Here is a 25,632-nt window from a genome sequence, read left to right on the forward strand (position 1 = left end):
AACTTAAAAAAAAAGAAAATAACTACATTTTTTTTAAAAATTTATGTAACTTACCACTTTAATAAATCATGCCTTAATTGTGTTTTAATCCTAAATATTTATGTCAATTATAATAAAACAAATTATAGAAAAACCTTGACTCAAATAATGATTTTATATAAGTGAGATAAATTAAACTTCTGAAATAAACATGCTATGAATTATGTATTTAGTTTATTTATAACCAAAAATATTGCTAACTTATAAATACTATGCCCAACTAGATACAATTATATAAATTCGGTCTTTTTTAATGAACAATCATAGTTTACATATAAAAATGTATGTTTTTGTGAAAGTCTATTTTTCAAAGTAGGACTACAGACTCTGTTTAATGTAGCAGTTTATTAGCTTGACAAAATATGTGGGCTTTCATACACACTGTTGTTCTGGGTCCTACAAAAATTAGATGTAGCCCCTGTTGAGGCTGGCATCTCTGGTTAAGAGCTCGTGAGAGATGATTGGAATATTCTGGGGGTGCTGATCATGTACACTGGGAGTTCACTTGGAGCAGGAGAGAGGAGATTTGGTCTAATGTAACCTATTTGGATAACATTCAGAGACAAGATATTTAGGACTGCAAGATATAAAGAAAAGACAGAATGATCACAGTGGCTCAGGTGCTAGAATCAAGCAGCTTTGCCTTCCAAGGGATGTTGGAATTCCCTCTGGGTGTCACAAGAGCAAATGAGGCAAATCATTTCTAAGCATGGGGGTTAATATTCCTCCGTTTATCCCTAGTGGCCAAATGTTTTTATTTTATCTCTGAAGTTTTAAGGGTGGAAAAATATAACTTATAACTAAGCACTCCATATTCTAGCAATATAGGAAAAAATTTGCACAATAGAAGATAACAAAATGAATTAAACCTATGCAATATTGTTTGAAAGAAAAAAAAAGACTCCTGCAAAATGCATGTCTCTTAAATATTACTCAGTTTACTGATATCCTCTCAAAAACAGGAAAAACAAACAAGCAAATCACTCTTCCTGGGATAGAGAAAAATATACTCCTCTAAACCATTTTCTGAATCTCTTCTCTCTCATAAGCTAAGCACCCTCCCCACCCTCTGGGCAATGCTTTTGGACTGTACACTATTTATGCTGTGTGTTTCATTCCATCTGCTGTCTGACCCAAGCACTAAATTTAGGCTCACGCTATTTCAAGCCTGGGAGCTAATGAAGTATGCCTGTTTCCGGTGGAGACTAGAAAACAAACATTCAGACTATTCTTTGTCACTGGACAGCAAAAGTTCACGAATCTTTCCCTGTGTTTTTTTACTCACAGTTTCATCTTAATATCACTGCTGGGAAGTTTTCACAAATTTTACTGAAACACAGGAAAAATCATAAAGAACAAGAGAAAGTAATATACAAACCCCACTATTCTTTCTGACTATAACATATGACTAGTATGTGTTTGTGAAGTCAGGTCTTTCCTATGTCTTTTATGTCAACAGGTAAAGTCAAATAATAAGTAAACAAACAGAGGAGAAAAGTTGTTGGGTGAATATTTTAATGTTGTTCAGTTGCCAAGTTGTATCCAACTCCTCTATACCATGGACTGCAGCACAGCAGGCTTCTCTGTTCCTCACTGTCTCCCACAGTTTGCTCAAGGTCATGTCCATTGAATCAGTGATGCGATCCAACCGTCACATCCTCTGTCACCCTCTTCTTCTGCCTTGAATCTATCCCAGCATCAGGTTCTTTTCCAATGAGCTGGCTCTTCGCATCAGATGGCCAAAGTATTGAAGCTTCAACTTCATCATCAGTCCTTCCAGTAAGTATTCAGGGTAGATTTCCTTTAACATTGACTGCTTTGATCTTCTTGCTGTCCAAGGGACTCTCAAGAGTCATTTCCAGCACCACAGTTTGAAAGCTTCAGTTCTTTGATGCTCTCCCTTCTTTATAGTCCACTCTCACATCCATAAATGACTACTGGAAACACCATAGCCTTGACTATACAGACTTTTTTCAGCAAAGTGATATCTTTACTCTTTAATACTCTGACTAGATTTGTCATAGCTTTCCCTGCAAAAAAGCAGTCGTCTTCTAATTTCATGACTTCAGTCATCATCCGCAGTGATTTCAGAGCAAAGGAAGAGGAAATCTGTCACTGCTTCCACCTTTTCCCCTTCTATTTGCCATGAAGTGATGGGACCAGATGCCATGATCTTAAGTTTTATTAATATTGAGTTTTAAGCTGGGTTTTTCACTCTCCTTTTTCACCTTCATCAAGAGGCTCTTTAGTTCCTCTTTGCTTTCCACCATTAAAGTGGTATCATCTGCATATCTGAGGTTATTGATATTTCTCCTGGTAATCTTGATTCCAGCCTGTAACTCATCCAGCCCTGCATTTTGCATCACGTGCTCTGCATGTAAGTTAAATAAACAGAGTGACAATAAACAGCCGTGTCATACTTCCTGCCTCGAATTTGAGCCAGTCAGTTGTTCCATATAAGGTTCTAACTGTTGCTTCTTCACCTGTATATGGGTTTCTCAGGAGACAGGTAAGATGTTCTGGTATTCCCATCTCTTTAAGAGTTTTCCACAGTTTGTTATGATCTGCACTGTCAGAGGCTTTAGCGTAGACAATGAAACGGAGGTAGATGTTTTTCTGGAATTTCCTTGCTTTCTCGATGATCCAGCAAATGTTGGCAATTTGATCTCTGGTTCCTCTGACTTTTCTAAACCCTTGAACATCTGAAAGTTCTCGGTTCACATACTGCTGAAGCCTAGCTTGAAGGACATTATTTTTAATATTATGCCTAAATTTGTTTTCTTTTTTTCCCCTGAGCTTCATCAGGAAAGTAAATCAAATTGGGATGCACCTATGCCATAGATTTATGACTCTGGGTTGTTCTAGTTGTTCCTTGGTTAAAAATAACTTCGACAGCTCATTAATTATGAGGGCTATATTTTCTTCCTGTTGATTAAGAGGATCACAGCAAAATTCATTCTTTTTAAGTTTGCAGTGCCCTGATCTCAAGAGCCTACTGCTTTATGAAACAGGGTTTGATGTCCAGCCTAGGACCCAAACAAGCAGGATCACTTTCTGAGAGGCACTCACATCCTCTTCCATCACTTTGGCATGCCTTCCAGCTTTCTGAGCAACATTCTCACACATTCTTTGCCCTTAATTATTCTACAAAAGGTTTTTATTAACAATACAGATTATTAGTGGCATATGAATAAAATAATGATACTGACAATGGAGAAATGCTCTCCAAATAATATCTCTGGGGTCTTTAAGAAAGCTGAAATGCTCACAAAATCCCTTTTAATATGTTGATGTTTCCTCTACTGGTATTTCTAAGAAAAGAAAATTATTCAATTCTGTTGTTTTGGTTTTTCTTTTATATTTACACAATGTCAGATTTTATGTAATGGGAGTCGTTATTACTCTGACCTGCAAGTTGCCCAGATTTTACAAACAAAGGGTGTGGTTTTGTTCTAATAAAGCTCCGCAAAAACAGCAGTCAGCCTGATTTGGCCAATAAGTCCCACTTTACCCCTGAGAGACATGAGACATTCTACTAGATATCAGAGGGCATACAATAAGTTTTTAATCTCAAAATATTTACCAGCCAGTGACAAGACACAAAGATAAATTCACCATAGAAGACACTTTATGGTAAGTTTTAAATGAAAGATGCAAAGAATGTCAAAGGCCAGAATTAGTCATTGAGATAATGTATGTGGTAGAATGTTTTGAATTAGGAAATAAGAAAACTACAATATTATTGTTGTTTAACTCCTACTGCTATTCACATTTGATGCTCAAAAATTTAATTATATTGGCAAGTAAAAACAAAAAGCAAGATTTTTATTATGTTAGTGATTAAAACATTGTTTCTTTCATAGCTAGTCTGCTCACTGTTTTATTTGACTATTCAGAATTTGGACCATTCTTGGTAAACATGTTTCTGTCTTAGAGCTGTACTTTTTATTTATTCATTACCCTTGGCACTAAAATTTATGACCATTTCCAAAATAGAATAGTCTGTGCTTTTTACTTTAACACTTGGGAGACATCTCATTGTAATGTCTGCCAGAACAGAAACGATTTTTGTGGGTTTTTTCCCACTGAACTATTTATGCCTGTCCTTCAAGAAAATAGTCACTTCTTCCACACAGTTTAATGATAGCTCCTAGGTCACATCTCCAAGGCCAAATAAGTCAGAGAATTAAGATTTTTTCAGAACTTTATACTTAAACGACATGTATTATTCAATGTAATTACCTCAACTGTCTATAGTGACCCTTCAGTTCTGTGCTTTGGCTGAGGTCTGACTTACATGGGATGGTTGAAAGACAATGAATAAAAAACATTTTAAAAATTACTGTAGATGAAGTATCCAAAGAAAATACATCTTTATTCTGAAGGTGAACCATGTAAGGTACAGAAATACACACACACACACACACACACACACATATATATATATATGTATATGTATATGAGATGAGTAACTCTAAAAGAAGAAAAAGTAGAGCTTGAGCCTATCAGATCACAGAACACGTGTATTAACACTTTTTCAAATTAAAAAAGGAATAAAGAAAACACTGTATCTTCAGTTCAGTTCAGTCGCTCAGTCGTGTCCAACTCTTTCAGACCCCATGAACAACAGCATACCAGGCCTCCCTGTCCATCACCAACTCCCGGAGTTTACTCAAACTCACGTCACTGAGTTGGTGATGACATCCAACTATCTCATCCTCTATCATCCCCTTATCCTTCCACCTTATATATTTTCTAGCATCAGGGTCTTTTCCAATGAGTCAGTTCTTCCCATCAGGTGCCAAAATACTGGAGCTTCAGTTTCAGCATCAGACCTTCCACTGAATATTCAGGACTGATTTCCTTTAGGATGGACTGGTTGGGTCTCCTTGCAGCCCAAGGGACTCTAAAGAGTCTTCTCCAAAACCACAGCTCAAAAGCGTCAATTCTTTGGTGCTCAGCTTTTTCTATAGTCCAACTCTCACATCCATATATGACTACTGGAAAAGCCATTGCCTTAACTAGATGGACCTTAGTTGACAAAGTAATGTCTCTGTTTTATAATATGCTATCTAGGTTGGTTATAACTTTCCTTCCAAGGAGTAAGCGTCTTTTAATTTCATGGCTGCAGTCAACATCTGCAGTGATTTTGGAGCCCAAAAAAAGAAAGTCTGTTGCCGTTTCCACTGTTTCAACATTTATTTGCATGAAGTGATGGAACCGGATGCCATGATCTTGGTTCTCTGAATGTTGACTTTAAAGCCAACATTTTCACTCTCCTCTTTCACTTTCATCAAGACGCTCTTTAGTTCTTCTTCACTTTCTGCCACAAGGGTGGTGTCATCTGCATATCTGAGATTATTGATATTTCACCCGGCAATCTTGATTCCAGCTTGTGCTTCATCCAGCTCACCATTTCTCATGATGTACTCTGCACATAAATTAAATAAGCATAGTGACAATATACAGCCTTGATGTACTCCTTTCCTGATTTGGAACCAGTCTATTGTTCCATGTCCAGTTCTAACTGTTGCTTCCTGACCTGCATACAGATTCCTCAAGAGGCAGATCAAGTGGTCTGGTATTCCCATCACTTGAAGAATTTTCAACACTGGTGGTGATCTGCAAAGTCAAAGGCTTTGGCATAGTCAATAAAGCATAAATAGATGTTTCTCAGCAACTCTCTTGCTTTTTCAATGATCCAACAGATGTTGGCAATTTGATCTCTGGGTCCTCTGATTTTCTAAATCCAGCTTGAACATTTGGAAGTTCCTGGTTAATGCACTGTTGAAACCTGGCTTGGAGAGTTTTGAGCATTACTTTTCTAGTCTGTGCTGCTGCTGCTGCTGCTAAGTCGCTTCAGTCGTGTCCGACTCTGTGCGACCCCATAGACAGCAGCACATGGGGCTCCCCTGTCCCTAGGATTCTCCAGGCAAGAACACTGGAGAGATAAGTGCAATTGTGTGGTAGTTTGAGCATTCTTTGGCATTGTCTTTCTTTGGGATTGGAATGAAAACTGAGCTTTTCCAGTCCTGTGGCAACTGCTGAGTTTTCCAAATTTGCTGGCATATTGAGAGAAGCATTTTCACAGCATCATCTTTTAGGATTTGAAATAGCTCAATTGGAATTCCATGACCTCCACTAGCTTTGTTCATAGTGATATTTCCTGAGGCCCACTTGACTTCTCATTCCAGGATGTCTGGCTCTAGGTGAGTGATAACACCATCGTGATTATCTGGGTTGTGCAGATCTTTTTGTATACTGCTTCTGTGTATTCTTGCCACTTCTTCTTAATAGCTTCAGCTTCTGTTAGGTCCATACCATTTCTGTCCTTTATTGAGCCCATCATTGCATGAAATGTTCCCTTGGCATCTCTAATTTTCTTGAAGAGATCTGTAATCTTTCCCATTCTATTATCTTCCTCTGTTTCTTTGCACTGGTCACTGAGGAAGGCTTTCTTATTTCTCCTTGCTATTCTTTGGAATTCTGCATTCAAATGGGTATATCTGTCATTCTCTCCTTTGATTTTTGCCTCTCTTCTTTTCACTATTATTTGTAAGGCCTCCTCTTATGTATAAGACAGCCATTTGCTTTTTTGTATTTCTTTTTCTTGGAAATGATCTTGATCCCTGTCTCCTGTACAATGTCATTAGCCTCTGTTCTTAGTTCATCAGGCACTCTGTGTATCAGATCTAATCCCTTGAATCGATTTCTCAATTCCACTGTATAATTGTAAGGGATTTGATTTAGGTCATACTTGAATGGTCTAGTGGTTTTCTCTACTTTTCTCAGCTTAAGTCTGAATTTGGCAAGAAAGAGTTTATGATCTGAGCCACAGTCAGCTCCCAGTCTTGTTTCTGCTGACTGTATAGAGCTTCTTCATTTTTGGCTCCAAATAATATTACCAATCTGATTTCAGTATTGACCATCTGGTGATGTGTAGATGTGTTCATGTGTAGAGTCTTCTCTTGTGTTGTTGGAAGAGGATGTTTGCTATGACCAATGTGTTCTTTTGGGCAAAATTCTTATTAGAATTTTGCCATGTACTCCACAGCCAAACTTGCCTGTTACTCCAGGTATCTCTTGACTTCCTACTTTTGCATTCCAGTCCCCTATACTGAAAAGGACCTCTTTTGTGTGTGTTCTAAAAGGTCTTGTAGGTCTTCATAGAACGATTCAACTTCAGCTTCTTCAGCATTATTGTTTGGGGTATAGACTTGGATTACCATGAAATTGAATGGTTTGCCTTGGAAACAATCAGAGATCATTACTTCTTAACATAATGGGTTTGCTTAAGTCCATACCCTAACAATAAACTGACATTGAATTTTCTATTTTTAATAAAATAAAATCATATTTATTTTAAGGATTATTTATAATGTTTAAATTATTAAGTGCAAAAGTTACACTTAACTACCACTGGGGAGCAAAATCACACGGAAAATTAATGTAAAGGAAATAATATACGTGCTTTAACACGAGTAAGTTTTGCTCAATCATGGTGTACAACAAGAGATGAATACTAGGGATCTGTCTAACACGCTCTGTGATTGTGATACTTGCATCCATAAAAGAAGCAGCACAATTGATTAAGAAAGCAAGAAATAGTCTCTGAAATGAATATTTGTAATAAATTCTCACATACTTGAAATACTATTTTTCTCTAAGTTCTTTTTCTCTCTTTTCTTTGTTGATTTTAAATATTTGCATTATAACTAAAGAAAAGTAGAAACCATTCATCTGCCCAAGTCAAATCCTGAGTTTCTTTTTTAATACACCAATTTTTAAAGTAGTTAATTTACAATATTGTGTTAGTTTCATGTATACAGCAAAGTGGTCAGTTAAACAGACACATGTATATGCATATTATACTAATAATCTGCAAAAGAATAGATGCATGTTTATTACATATATTGGAGGAGGAAATGGCAATTCTCCAGTGTTCTTGCCTGGAGAATCCCATGGACAGAGGAGCCTGGTGGGCTGCCGTCTATGGGGTCGCACAGAGTAGGACACGACTGAAGCGACCTAGCAGCAGCAGCAGCAGCAGCAATATGCATATAGACATATAATATGCATGATATACATGTATATGGGAATCACTGGTGGCTCAGCTGCATAGAATCTGACTGTGAGACAGTAGATGCAGGTTTGGTCCCTGGCTCAGAAAGACCCCCTGTACAAGGAAATGACAATCCACTCCAGTATTCTTGCCTGGGAAATCCCAAGGACAGAGGAGTCTGGTGGGTTACAGTCCTTGGTGTCATAAGAGCACGACATGACATAGCAACTAAACCACCACCAACATGTACATATATGCCAATGCTGCTGCTAAGTCGCTTCAGTCATGTCCGAATCTGTGCGACCCCTTAGACGGCAGCCCACTAGGCTCCGCTGTCCCTGGGATTCTCCAGGCAGTAATACTGGAGTGGGTTGCCATTTCCTTCTCCAATGCATGAGAGTGAAGAGTGAAAGTGAAGTCTCTCGGTCGTGCCCAACTCTTAGTGACCCCATGGACTGCAGCCTTCCAGGCTCCTCCGTCCACGGGATTTTCCAGGCAAGAGTACTGGAGTGGGTTGCCATTGCCTTCTCCGCTGTACATATATATATATATATATATATATATATATACATATAATATACATGTATATACATTTACATGTATCTATGGCTATTCTAACTCCAGAAAGAATGAAGGAACGGAGCCAAAGCAAAAACAATACCCAGTTGTGGATGTGACTGGTGACAGAAGCAAGGTCCAATACTGTAAAGAGCAATATTGCATATAGGAACCTGGAATGTCAAGTCCATGAATCAAGGCAAATTGGAAGTGCTCAAACAAGAGATGGCAAGAGTGAACGTCGACATTCTAGGAATCAGCGAACTAAAATGGACTGGAATGGGTGAATTTAACTCGGATGACCATTATATCTATTACTGCGGGCAGGAATCCCTTAGAAGAAATGGAGTAGCCATCATGGTCAACAAAAGAGTTCAAAATGCAGAACTTGGATGCAATCTCAAAAATGACAGAATGATCTCTGTTCGTTTCCAAGGCAAACCATTCAGTATCACAGTAATCCAAGTCTATGCCCCAACCAGTAATGCTGAAGAAGCTGAACTTGAACGGTCCTATGAAGACCTACAAGACCTTTTAGAACTAACACCCCAAAAAGATGTCCTTTTCATTATAGGGGACTGGAATGCAAAAGTAGGAAGTCAAGAAACACCTGGAGTAACAGGCAAATTTGGCCTTGGAATATGGAATAAAGCAGGGCAAAGACTAATAGAGTTTTGCCAAGAAAATGCACTGGTCATAGCAAACAACTTCTTCCAACAACACAAGACTCTATACATGGACATCACCAGATGGTCACAACAAAATCAGATGGATTATATTCTTTGCAGCCAAACATGGAGAAGCTCTATACAGTCAGCAAAAACAAGACTGAGAGCTGACTGTGGCTCAGACCATGAACTCCTTATTGCCAAATTCAGACTTAAATTGAAGAAAGTAGGGAAAACCACTAGACCATTCAGGTATGACCTAAATCAAATCCCTTATGATTATACAGTGGAAGTGAGAAATAGATTTAAGGGCCTAGATCTGATAGATAGAGTGCCTGATGAACTATGGAATGAGGTTCATGACATTGTACAGGAGACAGGGATCAAGACCATCCCCATGGAAAAGAAATGCAAAAAAGCAAAACGGCTGTCTGGGGAGGCCTAACAAATAGCTGTGAAAGAAGAGAAGTGAAAAGCAAAGGAGCAAAGGAAAGATATAAGCATCTGAATGCAGAGTTCCAAAGAATAGCAAGAAGAATAAGAAAGCCTTCCTCAGCGATCAATGCAAAGAAATAGAGGAAAACAACAGAATGGGAAAGACTAGAGATCTCTTCAAGAAAATTAGAGATACCAAAGGGAACACTCCATGCAAAGATGGGCTGGATAAATGACAGAAATGGTATGGACCTAACAGAAGCAGAAGATATTAAGAAGAGATGGAAAGAATACACAGAGGAACTGTACAAAAAGATCTTCACGACCCAGATAATCACGATGGTGTGATCACTGACCTAGAGCCAGACATCCTGGAATGTGAAGTCAAGTGGGCCTTAGGAAGCATCACTACAAACAAAGCTAGTGGAGGTGATGGAATGCCAGTTGAGCTATTTCAAAGCCTGAAAGATGATGGTGTTAAAGTGCTGCACTCAATATGCCAGCAAATTTGAAAACTCAGCAGTGGCCACAGGACTGGAAAAGGTCAGTTTTCATTCCAATCCCAAAGAAAGGCAATGCCAAAGAATGCTCAAACTACCGCACAATTGCACTCATCTCACACGCTAGTAAAGTAATGCTTAAAATTCTCCAAGCCAGGCTTCAGCAATACATGAATCGTGAACTTCCAGATGTTCAAGCTGGTTTTAGAAAAGGCAGAGGAACCAGAGATCAAATTGCCAACATCTGCTGGATCATAGAAAAAGCAAGAGAGTTCCAGAAAAACATCTATTTCTGCTTTATTGACTATGCCAAAGCCTTTGACTGTGTGGATCACAATAAACTCTGGAAAATTCTGAAAGAGACGGGAATACCAGACCACCTGACCTGCCTCTTGAGAAACCTATATGCAGGTCAGGAAGCAACAGTTCGAACTGGACATGGAACAACAGACTGGTTCCAAATAGGAAAAGGAGTCCATCAAGGCTGTATATTGTCACCCTGCTTGTTTAACTTATATGCAGAGTACATCATGAGAAACGCTGGGCTGGAAAAAGCACAAGCTGGAATCAAGATTGCCCGGAGAAATATCAATAACCTCAGATATGCAGATGACACCACCCTTATGGCAGAAAGTGAAGAGGAACTAAAGAGCCTCTTGATGAAAGTGAAAGAGGAGAGTGAAAAAGTTGGCTTGAAGCTCAACCTTCAGAAAACGAAGATCATGGCATCTGGTCCCAACACTTCATGGGAAATAGATGGGGAAACAGTGGAAACAGTATCAGACTTCATTTTGGGGGGCTCCAAAATCACTGCAGATGTTGATTGCAGCCATGAAATTAAAAGACGCTTACTCCTTGGAAGGAAAGTTATGACCAATCTAGATAGCATATTGAAAAGCAGAGACATTACTTTGCCAAAAAAGGTCGGTCTAATCAAGGCTATGGTTTTTCCTGTGGTCATGTATGGATGTGTGAGTTGGACTGTGAAGAAAGCTGAGTGCCAAAGAACTGATGCTTTTGAACTGTGGTGTTGGAGAAACTCTTGAGAGTCCCTTGGACTGCAAGGAGATCCAACCAGTCCATTCTGAAGGAGATCAGCCCTGGGATTTCTTTGGATGGAATGATGCTAAAGCTGAAACTCCAGTCTTTTGGCCACCTCATGTGAAGAGTTGACTCACTGGAAAAGACTCTGATGCTGGGAGGGATTGGGGGCAGGAGGAGAAGGGGACAACAGAGGATGAGATGGCTGGATGGCATCTCATGAGGATGAGATGACTCCATGGATGTGAGTCTGAGTGAACTCCAGGAGTTGGTTATGAACATGGAGGCCTGGCATGCTGCAATTCATGGGGTTGCAAAGAGTCGGACACGATTGAGCGATTAAACTGAACTGAATGATGGCTATTACAGAATATTGAGTACAGTCTCTGGTGCTATATAGTAGAACTTTGTTGTTTAGCTTCTGAATTTTAATGAAATAAAATTCTTAAGCAAAAATCTATCAGTTGTCTCTCAGAACTTATGTGCACAAAAAGAGGGCATCATGATTTCTCTCTGATTATTTTTAAAGCTGTGAAGAGATGATTCTTTGATAGAGTATTCATATATTGTGTCTTTTTTTGAACACATCTACTCAAAATATTACAGTTTGATTGCACTTGCCAGAACATAAATTGCATTTACTCTTCTCCAAAGAAAAAGTTTGACCAAAAATCCGTTTCTTGTCTATAGCTTTCCCAAGGCTCAAGTTATCCTTATTTAATGTAAATACAGCTCTTGATAAATAATCAGAGTTGTTCTTATGCAGATGCATGTTGGCTAAGCAAGAAGTCTGTCATCTTGATGATTGAATAAGACTGTTGTCTTTGAGGGCTGACACGAACACAACTTTACCTCTAAGTATTCCAGCCACCACTTCATAGCTAACTGCATTTTTGGGAAGAAAGAACATAGATTTTGACTCATATTTCTTTAATCATTATCAAAATTATTTATAGAATGCCAGTGATAGATAATTAGCTTCTTTTTAAATCTAGAATATTACTGAGGCTTTTAAGAAAAATAGAGGGAAAGGGGAAATAACAAAATGTGTCATCATAACATTTTAAGTACTCAACCTCCATTTAAAGATTCAGCATTTACTTTCCTAATTAAAAACTGAACATTTCCTGAAATATGAAATTCTCCCATCTCTCATTCTCTTTCTTTCCCTTTCTCTCCTTTACAATATACACTATTTGGGAAAGTGAGACTTTTGTGAAACCTGTTTAATAAATAAAATGATAAGTCACAGCTCAGTTACTGGGCAAAACTAAAGTAATTTGAAAACTATTATATTTTGGAGCAACCTGATCAATCCAAAGTCATAAAATATTTAAGTATTCAGGTTGGAGCCCTAGGAGAAAGCCTGTTACTCTGGCAGGAAGATATTAACAACTTAAATGGCCTGTCAAAGCATGTTTGATTTCCTAGGAGACATCCTTGTAAACAAGGGCATTTAAATGATGTGCATAAAAAAAATAAAATAAATAAATGATGTGCATAGTCATACTATATGTTCAAACTTACAGCTATCTCTAAGAAGGAAAGCTTTGGATAATGACATAATGACACCATAATGTGTCATTATTCTACCCAGGTAGAGTTAATAATTGATGAGTAAAGAATGGCTCTCTCTGTTGTAACTCTAATTAAATATGAAAGAATCATTAATTCTTGAGTCCACTTATGGTTGAGTTGAACAGTTGAATGGCAATCTCTCAGATTGCCCAAGGTTGTATACATGTTGTAATTACTTGCAGACAATTTCAGAAACTAAATCCTATAAATAATCATACCAATGTAATGTTGTTTTTTTGTCACCAAGTCATGTCTGATTCTTTGTGTCCCCATGGACTGTAGCCTGCCAGGCTCCTCTGTCCATGGTATGTCCCAGCCGAAAATACTGGAGAGGATCGCCATCTCCTTCTCAAGGGGATCTTCCTGCAGATCAAATCTGGTTTCCTAAATCGCCAAGTGGATTCTTTACCACTGAGCCACCTGGGAAGCACAATAAAGTAATAAAGACATTTTACTGACAACTGGATAATTGCAGTGCTACCTAAAACCACGTGTATCATCCAGGTTCCCAGAGATGCTTCACAATATTCTTTCCCATTTTGGTCACAAGAACAGAGATCTCTTTGGAAATTTAACAATATACAACTCTGATTAAGGAAAAAAATAAAAATATCTAATTTTCCTAAAAAAACATATATATTGGAGGAAAGAGCCAAGGAGTAAGCATTATATAGAAGATTATGTAGTTGAATTGGCTTCTTGAATTATTTTATTTTCATCCTGTTAGTTAGATAGCAGTTCACAATACATTAATCTAGCACCAACTAAATGCAAGATGTTTCACTGAAAAAACTTTAGATTGCAGAGACAAAACTCTTAAAGCTATCATATTAATTTGGTTTTCTAGATAAAATCTACTCATATAACACATAGTATTATTATCTCTGTTATCAATGTCATTGAAAATAATGTATATCAAAACATTCCAAAACATAAATTGCTAGTTATATTGCTAGCTTATTCAAGGTAAATTCAAATTAAAATATGGCATACTAAGACATCCATTATGTAATACTAAAAAGATCTTTTAAACACTCTTATTACCCAAATTTCTGTCTCTGTTACTCTAGTGACAACAAATTGTTTTAAGTAGTTTCAATATATATACATTTTAAATCTTCTTTTTCTATTAAATATAATGTTCACTGAAAAAAATCATCTGCTTTAATGAGTAATTTTAATACCAACTCCCATGTAATCAATACAAATGACAAGAAATATAGCCATGTATCAGTCTGCCTTCCCAGAAGGACCTGTTGTAATTGCAGCATAGTAATTAGTCCATTGATTTCTGTTATAGCTTTTCTAGCCATCTATGTGTTTTTAAACAACACAATTTTCTTTTGCTTATTTTTAGAATACTGATTTTAAAAATCAAATTTTATACAATCCCCATGTCTTGCAGTTTGCATTAAAAAATTCTGGGTTCATCTGTATATTTTTACATGCAAGCAAAGTTTATCTTCAATATTGTTTTTAACTACATTTCAGACTACAGTGTTATCTCTTTTACCAAAGTATAGATAGAAATTTGAATTGTTTCAAGTTTGGGGCTATTTTGAATGGTGTTGTCATAAACATTCTTGTTCATGTTTCCTGGTGCCAAGTACCTAATTTTCTCTGGTATATTCCAAATAGTGGAACCACTGGGTCATAAGATATGGGTGTCTACTTACTTAGAATGTATGACTTTTTCTTTTCTTTTCACAAGTGTCCAAAGAATCACAGTTCAGTTCAGTTCAGTTCAGTCGCTCAGTCGTGTCCGACTCTACGCGACCCCATGAATCGCAGCACGCCAGGCCTCCCTGTCCAACCATCTTAAATTAAATGTTTATTGCTAACTCTGTCTTCCTTGATTATTGTGTGGACTAGAATAAGATAGCCACCTTCTGGTGTTTGCTATTATCGAGATGTTTTTAGGTCTGCGTTGACTTTTTTCAACCTAAAACAACCTGAACAAGTCATTTGTTCCAGATTTTGGTTTCATAACTCCTTCTTATTTTGTCAGCTCTCAATCCACATAACATGTGTGTAAATCCATATAAATGTGTATTTATTTTATTTCTATTTACATAGTATAAATATATATGTACACTCAGTTGTGCATAAATACAGGCATTTTTAATATTTTAAATCCATTTCAAGGGAATTTTTTTAAGTTCAGCTGTTTTCAATGGGTGCTGTTATGAGTTACATTTAGTTCAGTTCAGTTCAGTCACTCAGTCGTGTCCAACTCTTTGTAACCCCATGGACTGCAACACGCCAGACTTCCCTGTCTGTCACCAACTCCCAGAGCTTGTTCAAACTTGTGTCCATTGAGTTGGTAATGCCATCCAACCATCTCATTGTCTGTCATCCCCTTCTCCTCCTACCTTCAATCTTGCCCAACATCAGGGTCTTTTCCAGTAAGTCAATTCTTTGCATCAGGTGGCCAAAGTATTGGAGCTTCAACTTCAGCATCAGTCCTTCCAATGAATATTCAGGACTGATTTCCTTTAGGATTGACTGGTTTGATCTCCTTGCAGTTCTAGGGACTCTAAGGAGTCTTCTCCAACACCACAGTTCAAAAGCATCAATTCTTTGACACTCAGCTTTTTTTATAGTCCAACTCTCACATCCATACATGGCAAATGGAAAAACCATAGCTTTGACTAGATGGACCTTTGTTGGCAAAGTAATGTCTCTTGCTTTTTAATATGCTGTCTAGGTTGATCATAGCTTTTCTTCCAAGGAGCAAGCATCTTTTAATTTCATAGCTGCAGTCACCATTTGCAGTGATTTTGGAGCCCAAGAAAATAAAGTCTGTCACTGTTTCCATTGTTTCCCCATCTATTTGCCATAAAGTGATGGGACCAGATGCCGTGATCTTTTTTTTTTTAATATTGAATTTTAAGCCAGTTTTTTCATTCTCCTGTTTCACTTTCATCGAGAGGCTATTTAGTTCTTCACTTTCTGCCATAAGGGTGGTGTCATCTGCATATCTGAGGTTTTTGATATTTCTCCAGGCTCCCAAAATTTACATGTTGTCATCCTAACCTCCATAATGTGATTTTTTTGAAAATGGTCTTTACAGAGGTAATTCGATTTGAAGGAGATTATACTGGAGGAGGGTGGCTCCTGATCCAACACAATGAGTGTCTTTAGAGGAGGCTAAATGAGGACACAGACACATGAACAAGGAAAAGGCCATGTGGACTTAAAGGCAGACCCTGGAGTGATGCTCCTACAAGCCAGGTAACACCAAAGATAGCCAGCCAACCCGAGTGCCAGAAACGGACTTCCTCAAAGCCTCCAAAGGAAGCACCCACTGACACCTTGAATCCAACGTCTACCCTTCAGGACAAGCAGACAACAACCTCTTGTGTTTGAGCCACCCAATTGTGGTACATTTTGCAGGCACTTTAGAAAACTAAAGCAGATGAGTTTTAATAAATTTTCCAATATTATCTGAACCACAGACAGAAAACACTTCCTCACACCTTTGTGGAGGGAGTGACTTGTTTGTGTTTCACACAGAGACCAGGATGTTTCTCCATCTCTTTCTTCCCGTCCTTCCTCTTTTCCTTGCCAATCTCCCTCCTTCCTTTTTCTTTCCTTCCTTCCTTTCTTTCTTCCCTTCCTTTATTCCTTCCTTGTTTCTTTCTCTTCTTTGCTTCTGAACCCTCAAACCTTCTCTATTTAACATCTTGTCCCATCTTATTATGCACACACCATATCCCTTCAATGTCATAAGATACATACAGAAAGCCATCCTAGCTAACAAAGTAGATTGTAGACCACATGTCTGACCGTAAAAGAAAATATCAAAGGAAGATAAATAAATTAAGCCTTCTTAATATAATTTGTCCTAAAAAGTAGATAATAGCTTTAGATAACCCAAGTTATAGGAAGGTACTCAGTTGTGAAAAAGTGAATCAACATCTCTCAACCTTGATTTTTAAATATAAATGGTGTTAGGCAGTGTGTTGTTCCAATAGGGCTGCCGGTACAAGGACCACAGACTCGGGCTTAAACAACAGAAATTTACTTCTCATAGTCCTGGGGGCTGAAAGTCCAAGACCAAGGTGTAGGCAGGACTAGTTTCTTCTGAGGCTGCTGTCCTGGATGTGCAGATGGGCATCTTCTCCCTGTGTGCTCACATGGTCTTCTCTCCTTCCCTAGTGAAGTAGCTCAGTCATGTCCAACTCTTTGCGACCCAGTGGACTGTAACTCTTGCGACCCAGTGGACTATAGCCCACCAGGGTCTTCAGTCCATGGGATTTTCCAGGCAAGAATACTGGAGTGGGTTGACATTTCCTACTCCATCTCTCCTTCCTTATCTGTTTCCTAAACTCCTCTTGTTATTGGGATACCAGGCAAGCTAGACTAAAGCCCATGCTGATGACTTCATTTTAACTTAATTACGTTTTTAAAGACCCTGTCTTCAAATATGGTTACCTGCTGATATACTAGAGGTTAGGACTTTAACATACAAATTTTAAGGGGAGCAAAATTTAGCTGTAACAGGCATAGAGAATGTAAAACATCTAATAAAAATGCAAATGCAATTACAAGTATGATAATAGCTATTATTATTATTACAATCTTTCTGGAAAACACTAATGTAAAAATACTAATAACTACTTAAGATGAAGCTTTGTATCTTGCTCAAAGATACAATAGCATTAATATTCACAGAAGAGAATAAAATATTAGAAAATTATATGAATGAAACTTATTTGTATACCTATTAACAGGGCTAGTCATTACATTCAAGCAGAATCTTTGATTATAAGAGTCCCCCAAGCTAAATTCAAGTCCCATGTGTAAAGTACTACACACTTTATTAACAGTTACCATCAAAACTACTTCAAATAAAAGCAATCATATTTAACTGATTTATAGAGCAGTTAAAGTTCTGTGTAATGATAACCCATGTCTATCTATGCAAATATCTTTAATCTCTATTTCTGGATATTATCCTTTTTGTCTTTTTGGGGATAAATACTGACTATAACACTGATTGGAGTTTTTAACTAGAGTTATTATTCTTTGCAACATAAGATCCAATACAAATATAACACTTCTATTTTCTATTCTACATTATCTATATGTGCACCACATATTTGTCTATAATAAATATATGCTTATTACAGTCAATATTATATTCCAAATACTTAACTCTCATAAAGATATATGCCTATTTATTGATTCATTGTGATGTACTCAATTATTTATACCTTTAGTCACTGATTCTTTTGAATGACTATTTTATAACCTCTTATGTTAGCATTACATGTGATAGTATTTGATTACTGTTTATTTCCTGTGTTTACTCATAAATTCCTCAAATTCAGACCCTTCACAAGGAAACTAATTATTCTAATGCTTTATCTTCCTGAAATGCAATGGTGGTGGTTTAGTCCCTAAGTTGCATCCAGTTCTTGGTGACCCCATGGACTGTAGCCCCCCAGGTTCCTTTTTCCATGGGACTTTTCAGGCAAGAATACTGGAGTGGATTGTCATTTTCTTCTCCAGGGAATCAAATCCAAGTCCCTACCTGGCAGGCATTCTTTGTCACTGAGACACCTGAGAAGCCTTCCTGAAATAGGTGCGCTCCTATTTTTATACAGCAGCAGTCATGAACTGCTTTGTGTTCTCCTAAAATTTAGTGCCAGGTGATGGTGTTGGAGATGGAGATTCTGCAAGGTAGTTAAGTTTAAATGAAGCCATGAAGGTGGGAGCCTCACAATGGGATTTGTGTTCTTATAAAAAGACTCTGGAGAGCTTTATCCTTCACCTTTCATGCCCCCAAAAATGAGGTCCTGTGAACACACAGCAAGATGGTGCCAGTTCACAAGGCAATTCAAACCTCAGAATGGAACCTAGGTTACAGGCATCTTGATCTTGGACTTCCAGCCTGCAGAAGTGTATGAGATAAATTCCTATTGTTTAGGCCAGTCAGTCAATGAAATTTAATGATGACATCTGAAAATAAGATAGGTCTTTTAAAATTGTTTTTTATCTTATGTGTTTGTTCTGGTTTGTAGGTTCCACAAATGGAAGGATCATTTCTATCATTTCTAGTGTTTCTTTATCATCCTAAAACAGCAGTGTACATATGCTTGAGCAATGGAATCATAGCACCTAAGATACACTACCAGAAGTCACAAATGAACCTGGTTTGCAAACACCAGAATGGTTTGAGTTTTCCTTTATTCAACTGTTTACATGGTCATGATTTCTTAAGAGTATGGCAAAGTCTCTGACTGTGTGGACCACAATAAACTGTGGAAAATTCTGAAAGAGATGGGAATACCAGACCATCTGACCTGCCTCTTGAGAAACCTATATGCAGGTCAAGAAACAACAGTTAGAACTGGACATGGAACAACAGACTGGTTCCAAATAGGAAAAGGAGTATATCAAGGCTGTATATTGTCACCCTGCTTATTGAACTTATATTCAGAGTGCATCATGAGAAACGCTGGGCTGTAGGAAGCACAAGCTGGAATCCAGATTGCCAGGAGAAATATCAATCACCTCAGATATGCAGATGACACCACTGTTATGGCAGAAAATAAAGAGGAACTAAAAAGTCTCTTGATAAAAGTAAAAGAGGAAAGTGAAAAAGTTGGCTTAAAGCTCAACATTCAGAAAACTAAGATCATGGCATCTGATCCCATCACTTCACGACGGATAGATGGGGAAACAGTGGAAACAGTGGCTGACTTTACTTTGGGGGGCTCCAAAATCACTGCAGATGGTGATTGCAGCCATGAAATTAAAAAACGCTTACTCCTTGGAAGGAAAGTTATGACCAACCTAGATACCATATTGAAAAGCAGAGACATTACTTTGCCAACAAAGGTCCACCTAGTCAAGGCTATGGATTTTCTAGTGGTCATGTATGGATGTGAGAGTTGGACTGTAAAGAAAGCTAAGAGCTGAAGAATTGATGCTTTTGAACTGTGGTGTTGGAGAAGACTCTTGAGAGTCCCTTGGACTGCAAGGAGATCCAACCAGTCCATCCTAAAGGAGATCAGTCCTGGGTGTTCATTGGAAGGACTGATACTGAAGCTGAAACTCCAATACTTTGGCCACCTCATATGAAGAGTTGACTCATTGTAAAAGACTCTGATGCTGGGAGGGATTGGGGGCAGGAGGAGAAGGGGATGACAGAGGATGAGATGGCTGGATGGCATCACCGACTCGATGGACATGAATCTGAGTAAACTCCAGGGGTTGGTGATGGACAGGGAGGCCTGGTGTGCTGCAATTCATGGGGTCACAAAGAGTCAGACAAGACTGAGTGACTGAACTGAACTGAATGTAGTCAGAGAGATAAATCATTTTGGGGAAGAATCAGTCAGATAATGGTTTTTAGATGATGAGGCCTCATAGCCTAGATTTTTTATATCTTATTACATATTTGTTCAAGATGTCTCATCGTTCAAATGACTTGTTTGGTAATTTTGAAGAAAACTGTCATATCTAGAGTCAAAAGTTTTATCCTGTGGATTCCAGCATTGATTCTAAGGAATCACTTGAATCCTAAATGCTACTTGCATCTGAGGGATTTATCAACCCAGGAAATGATTAAATTCAAAAGCAAGGGCTCTTTCTGAAACCTCTGTCCGTATTAGGTCAAGTGTGTTTATGAGCATCTCAGGAGTGGCTCTTTTAATAGGCTACTTTTGAATGGATTCCACCAACATCCTGGATGTTATCCAGTGCTTCTCCCATCTCTGCTGGGGCTCTGTTTTCTTTCTTTCTGTCTTTTAAATTTATTTATTTTAGTTGGAGGCTAATTACTTTACAATATTGTAGTGGCTTTTGCCATATATTGATATGAATCAGCCATGTTTGAGTTTTCCCTGAGTTTTGAGTTTCTTAACTTCCTTAGGGCATATTTAAATCTATTAAATCCCTTTCATTTCCACTTCTCATTTCAGCCCATGTTTTTGTATAGAGAAGATTGTTTTAAAAAAATAGTTTCCAAAGTATCTTGAGCTAATAATATAGAAACTGGTGGTGTCATCCTTTCCTTGAAACACACAAACAGTAACCTGAGGTATGAAACCTACCTTTCACAGGAACTACTTCTTCATGCAGAACTGGCATTCCAGAGTCACAATGTGACCAGGTAGAGGAGTTGACCTTGAGCCTGTGGTAAGTTACGTGCATCTAAATTTCACCTGTATATATTTCCTCCTTTTGACACCACATGCATCATGGAATTTAGGACAGTGCACCTAGACTGGGGACTAGCATTTAATATGACATCTGCAGGAACCCAGCCCACTTGCTTTATAAAAGTACATGGACCCGAATAGCAAAAATCATGCTGCAGCTACTGCACACTTGAGCATTAGACTTCTGAACCCCTGCAAGTCTGTAACTTTGCTTAGACCAGGAATAGCATGCAAGTGGAATACGGCCATAGACTTTGTAGTTCAAGGTCAAACGGAAGCAATTTCGTACCCTCACACCAAGTATGAAACCTATCTGCCAGTGTTTGGTTAAAGGGTGGGTGGAGAGCGCCCCGTGAATGTGAGAAAGAGGAAAATCTCAATGTTTGATCACTTTAACATCCATCTAGCACAGAATCTGGCATATTTAGGGACATGGTGTGTTTTTACTGAATGAATTAATTTAATAAATACATCTTAATTACGGTCCAGGTATTTAACGCTCACCCAGATCTGGTTCTGCTCTTTTTCTGGTCACATAGAAAGTTTAACCCTTCCAAGTGCTATTTGCATTAGGTGAGACTGTTGACTGCATGTAGGCAGTGGGGTGTGAGAAAAGTGGTGTGCATCATTTCCGAGCCAAGGCATTTAAGAACCTGCCTACTACACTCTTCATACTGTCTCTTCCCCTGCTGTTGGCATCCTGGGAGAGCACCGTCCTAAGACCATGGATGCTGAACCTGCATTGCTGCCTCCAGGAGCTTTCTCTGGAGGGGTGGTCTCAGTTCAATTCAGTTCAGTTGCTCAGTCATGTCCGACTCTTTGCGACCCCATGAATCGCAGCATGCCAGGCCTCCCTGTCCATCACCAACTCCCTATCTACATGTAATTTCAAGCTTTTCTTTGTACGGTCAATGATATTTTGACTTTATTTTGTTAGCCTTCTGTTATACTGATGCATACCACTGGTTTTATGCCTGTTAATTCTATCTCCAATGTGAAATCATAGAGCCACATTAGCAGACTCTTAACTGTTCACTGTTTATTATTAGTACATATGCATCATCTTTGAGAAATTCAGGGAAAAACCACACTTGCTTCATGTGCAAACCAACTCAATAAATTTCCTGTAAAATCCTGACTGTAAGCTTAAAGTTTTCCTTTGCTTGTAAAACTACTATTGACAATGTGGTGAGTAAACTTTTTTCAGCAAACTGTGGGACTTGATCTTGGAAAGCAGAGTCTCAATTAGAGAAAAATCCATGATAAACATAACAAATGCCACAGTCAAAAATAAGGAACAAGTACATAATAGGTGATGCTTGCTTGGTCAGGGAAAAGGAATTAATTAAATATGTAGTACCATAACATTTTTATTTCAATAATTAAAACTATTTTAGATTTTCAATTAAGAAATGAATCAGGCTTTAGTAGTGTTTTTGTATTTCCACAGCATACATTTTAAAAAATATTATAGAAATATAGTATATTTGTACTATTGTGTTAGTTTCTGCTCTATAGCAAACTGATTCAGTTATATATATATATATGTGTATATATTTATATATATTCTTTTCCAGTAGAAGTTATGACAGAGAATTGAGTATAGTTCCCTGTATTATATAGTAGGGCCTTATTGTTTATCCATCCTATATATAATAGTTTACCTATGCTAACCCCAAACTCCCAATCTTTCCCCACCCTTGGCAATTACAAGTCTGTTTTCTGTGTCTGTGAGTCTATTTCTCTTTCATAGATAAGTTCATTTGTATCCGTTTTTATATTCCACGTGTAAGTGATCTCATGTGATATTAGCCTTTCTCTTTCTGACGTCACTTAGTATAGTGATTTCTAGGTTGACCCACACAGCATACATTTTCACTGCTTTCTGAAGTATAGTAGTAAAGTCACATTGTTTGTAACACATGTAACAGTGGAAACAAAAAAACAAGCACTGCTTTAAAGGAAAAGGAAGAGTTAATTTAGGTGAGTGAGAGTTCAATTATACAGAATTATTTTTAGATTTTACCTAGAGTGTTGGTTTTAAAGATAAAACTTCTCAACACCTCATGAGAAATGTGAAAGGTGAAAAGGCTGGAGAAGCTGGGTTAGGACACAGAACACAGGATAGATGTGGTTTGTTTCCATTTTTGTTTTATTTTTAATGGCCAAAACTTTGGAAGCAAAGGCAGAAGGGAAATGAGAAATAAAGATCTAAAAGGTGGTTTGAATTTAGAATTCAAACTTAAGAGTTGGAATAAAAGGTACTATTTACTCACCAAATAATCAAAAGTGATTTTATAAGTGATGGAAAATTTTGAGCACAAGATTAAAACTTTAAGGCAATTTATTGAATTAGTTTGACAAGTTAGGTGAAATGTACACTTTACATAACAAATTTAACTCAGCATAATTTTGTGAATTAGGAATTATTTCAGCTTTGCAGTTGAAAAAATAAGTCAAACTTCTAAGCTCTCTAAAGTAATAAAGATGGAGCTTGGATTTAAAACTTTATATGTTTGATTTTAAGGTTTTTAATATTTCCAGGGGATCTCATAGCTCTTCTTAGAAATCATCTTTGTTAACTTTTTAAGAGAGACAAGTGGTATCCCAATTACTTATATACAAATGGAAGCAGAGATTAACTGTCCTAAGTCCTTTCTCAGGACTCATTCAGATAAAACAAGCCTCGGTTTCCAGATTGAAGTTTAAGGAAGGAAAGAAAAAGTTTAATAAATATTTGCTTGCTATAAAAAACCACAGATGCTATAGTCTATGGATATGACTTAGTTTTCATACAATAAAATGGAAAATAATACCTTCCCGGTAGGATTTTTGTAGATGTGAGTGATAATGTATATTGCTTGGAACGGTGTCCAGCTCATGCTAAGGAATCAATAGGTGATACTTACCATTTTCACGTCTTTTTACGCCCTGCCATTTGGAAAGAATGCCGCCCACAGTTTTTCTGTTCACATAAAAAGTGGAAGTAATCAATGGACATGGGTTTGGGTGGACTCCGGGAGTTGGTGATGGACAGGGAGGCCTGGCATGCTGCAGTTCATGGGGTCGCAAAGAGTCGGACATGACTGAGCGACTGAACTGAACTGAACCAGGGTAAAGTTAATAGAAGTCAGATGAATTGGATGACAACAAGACAGGGACGGATATGGCTGTATTTTTCTACAGAAGTAAAATCAGACCGTAACATTTAAAAAATATAACAATATCAGATAAGACATTGAAGACAAAATTTGACGGAGCTTGGCTGCAGCCACTGCATGACCACCATACCTGCCTCCTAGCAGCAGAGGAGAAGAACGCATGGGGGAGAAGCACCCCTCCCTCCGGGACAGGGGGCGTGATTCCAATGCTTGCCCTGCTCCATTGGCTTCCCACGAAAGCGGACTAGGAGTCAGCTGATGGAAGTGGATTCCTCTTTCAGAGCAGAGTCGGTCGCTCTTCACAGGAAAGCTAGGTTTTACAGATCACTGTGGTTGTAGATGTTGCCACTGCAAATACTCCAGCACCAGCCCTCCAAGTATTCCTGAAATTTATAAGTTGTAAATGTTTAACACAAACCTTTCAGGTATTTGTAGGATGGTCTGTGAAAAGTAATAAACTCTTCTACTGGCTACTAAGCTATTAGTTCTGAGCTCAAAACCAGCCTTACAGATTCTAAAGCTGCCAGGACTTAAAGTCCAGAACGCTCTTCTATTTGCCAGCACGCCTATCAATCTCTGCCCAGAAAGGGGCTAGAGAGTGACAATGAAGCCCCAAAAAGGAACTGACCCTTGCTTAACTGTTGGTTTCTCATCCCACCAGCATGCCTCACTTCTGTGTCTTGGAAATGGCAGTTTGTTCCAAAGTCAGTAGGTTTTCTATGCTGATTTTTTTCCATTACTTGCAGCATTGGCCCACGGATGCCTGTTCTAGACAACAGCATCATCGACCTGATACCGCTGCCCATTGGGTACCATTGCCACGAGGTCCAGGTGCTTGGACCCAGCCTCTGATTCAAAGACAGGTTCTCCATGGAGCCTGCCCCCATTTAGAGGTCAGAGTTTCCCTCCAGGGGCCACTCCTCCACACTGGCAAAGTTTTAATCATGCTATGTATATGTGTGCTAAGTCACCAGTCATGTCTGACTCTTTGCTACCCTATGGACTGTAGACTGCCAGGCTCCTCTGTCCTTGGGATTCTCCAGGCAAGTATACTGCAGTGGGTTGTCATGCCTTCCTCCAAGGCATCTTCCTGACCCAGGGATCGAACCTGATTTAACCATGCTAACTGACCTCTTCATCATTTCCCCAATTCTAGCGGGGATGATTGTTTCCTGTGGTTGTTGCCTCTCTGACACTTTCTGTGCAGAGAAGCACGAACACAGTGGACCTAAGATGCTGTCCTTAGAGCATCCTGCCTGCAAGACTGGCCCTTGACTGGAACTTGGATTTACAAAAGGGTCCCCTGAGAAGAGTGGCTTGCGGTGCCCTACCTATGCAAATATTGTGGCTTATCCTGAGCACCTCCTTTCTTGCAGGGAGTCAGGAATTTGAGTGCACGATAGGCAGCGAGATCAT

The sequence above is a fragment of the Bos javanicus genome, chromosome 17, assembly GCF_032452875.1.
Source record: "Bos javanicus breed banteng chromosome 17, ARS-OSU_banteng_1.0, whole genome shotgun sequence".
Classification (NCBI taxonomy): Eukaryota; Metazoa; Chordata; class Mammalia; order Artiodactyla; family Bovidae; genus Bos; species Bos javanicus.